General features: G+C 35.1%; 1 protein-coding gene across 2 annotated transcripts in view; it reads left to right on the top strand.

Annotated features, from left to right (window-relative positions):
- LOC106867498 (uncharacterized) overlaps window positions 1-2,439 on the top strand; it is a 51,505-nt gene that overhangs the window by 2,017 nt on the left and 47,049 nt on the right. For both annotated transcript variants that reach the window (XM_052969971.1, XM_014912382.2), the window contains exon 2: window positions 736-833. The gene's annotated coding sequence lies outside the window, so the exon portion shown is untranslated. The remainder of the gene's footprint in view (window positions 1-735; window positions 834-2,439) is intronic.

Here is a 2,439-nt window from a genome sequence, read left to right as displayed (position 1 = left end):
TATATATATATATATATATATATATATATATATATATATTGCGGAGGGTGTGTGGAAAAACATGAGAGAGGTAATTTCTTAATTCAGTTCGTAGTGTTGTCTGCTTAGTGTCTGTGACCAATTAGGAGACTACTCCAAAATGTTAATACCTCACAGTCTAGGAGGGTGGCACTGGCAGCTGATGACGGTATATATACACCATTTGTCAGCAAGCGAGATATAGTCTCCGTGACAAAATACAGTGAGTAGCTTGTGCCCCAGTTCGAACGTGCATCAAACATATTCTGACTGATAACAATCTTGATATTAGTCACTCATTCTTTATGGCACTTCCTGGTTGTAATTCATGATAATGCCCATCCACGATTCTAGAGTTTGCACCTAATGAGCAATTCAAGAAACGTTGTCATGGTCGCTTTAATTCGTTTTAAACCAGAGTTTTGCTTTCAGTTGTCATATAGGAAACAACCTTTAAAGCTTTTAAAGTCATATAAATTACACCGTACATAAATTACAGTTATTTTCTATAGCCTACTGTACTCTGATGGAACCTTTTAGATAACCATTTCCCTATCTTTTATGATATACTTTTTAACTTCTCTCACATTTCTTTTCGACCGGCTTACCCATGTATTCTTTTGTTTAGCAAATCATTCTAATGCCAACGGTTTTTGTTATCTCATATTTGTTTTAGCAATGACAGTATGTTAATATTTGATACTTTTAATCTTTCAGAAAAACTTCCGGATCGGTTTTCAAAGTCCAGACAAGCTAATTTTCAACTGCTCAGATGGACTCCACACACTGAATCTGTCTTCTCTACAGTTGTCTTTGTAAGTATAATCAATCACTATTGTCTTTCCGCCGATATTCATTCACCTTAACATTCAAAATTACCTGTTTTTTTTTTCTTACCTACCTAGATTGCTCAGATTTTTCGCTCTTTATTTCATTATTACAGCTCGTATCTCAGAAACTACGAATCTTCTGTGTTTATGTTTATTTATAACCTTTGCCATTTAGCCAATATTGGTTTCAAATTTTGGTACAAGAGCAGTAATTTCGAGGGTGAGGGTAAATCGATTGCATCAACCCCAGTGCTCAGCTGGTACTTATTTCATCGACCCCGAAAGGGATAAAGGCAAAGTCGACCTCGGCGGAATTTGAACTTAGTTAAGACGGACGAAATGTCGCTAAGCATTTTGCTCAGCGTTCTAACGAGATTCTGCCAGCTTGCCGCTTTCTATCTAAGGTAATATTAAAACAAATAAAATCAATAATAAACTCTTCAAATATTTGTTACATCCATCTATTTTCTTCACCCACAATTCCTAGACGGGTCGTGGGGCTAGTGTCCGCAGGTACCTCCTCAGAGGGTCTTTTCAGAAACCACCTTCATTACACTGTCGGTCTGAATTCCCATGTGTGACTAACTGACACGGTAGATATTCTCCAACCGTTTCATTCTTGGCTTACCCTTAGGCCTCCTGCCCTTTGGCTCAGCTTGAAGAATCCATTTTGAAATTCTTTCCCGCAACATTCTAGCCACTCGTCTCTAGTTGTGGAGCTGCGACTTCTCAATGCAGAGAAGAAGAAACTTCACACGGAAAGACTCCTTATTAACAAAATTATATTTCATAAGTTATTTCATTAGTTTATTTTAGTACACAGGACCAAATTATTTATAGGCTTTTCCTTCAAGTGATAAACTCGTATAGTTTTCTTTTTTCTACGTCTGATAAGTTTCACTTCCTCAAATTTAATTACAATTTTTTTGTCATTTTTCTCATTCTTTACAACAATTTTCCCGTCTATATTTCCTGAAAGGTGTTGAACTGTCACAACGTACGAGGTCTACTTGTTTCCCTATCTTAACCGAGTGTTTTGATCATCTGTAACAACCATAACTACTTTATAGACAGCGTTCTTCTCTTAATTCCAATATATATTATTCAAGGTTGATGTTCGTTGGAATTCAGCTAAATATTAAAAGTATTAATGACAAGTTATAGGCCGGAAATATTTTTCTTCTCTCATTACTGATGCTACAAACTTTCTTTCTACCGGAAGTTACTAAGTTTAGTTCTGCAGATAGATTTACTCTTAGCCGTTGTATTTTATGTTTGTGCGTGTGTGTGTGTGTGTAAATATATCTATACTATAAAAGGCAAATCTACTCTGTGTGTGTGTATGTTTAGAATTCATACATTTACACAATTCAAAATTTCTTCGATTAAACAATCGCAATTAATATTCTAAATTCCATTTTGTTAGGTCACTGCGTCATTTTTTCACTCCAAAAATTTCGTAATAATGAATAAAATCCATAAAACTACAGCAGTAAAGATTTTCTCCCTAATAAAATCTAATTTCCTCTTTCTAATACAAATCCTTTCAATTCCTACTTCCTCTTACGAACCTTTACGAAAACTTCAACAA

The sequence above is a fragment of the Octopus bimaculoides genome, chromosome 8 (assembly GCF_001194135.2).
Source record: "Octopus bimaculoides isolate UCB-OBI-ISO-001 chromosome 8, ASM119413v2, whole genome shotgun sequence".
Classification (NCBI taxonomy): Eukaryota; Metazoa; Mollusca; class Cephalopoda; order Octopoda; family Octopodidae; genus Octopus; species Octopus bimaculoides.
Note: the sequence above shows the minus strand (reverse complement) of the source record. Positions and strands in the feature narration are given on the sequence as shown.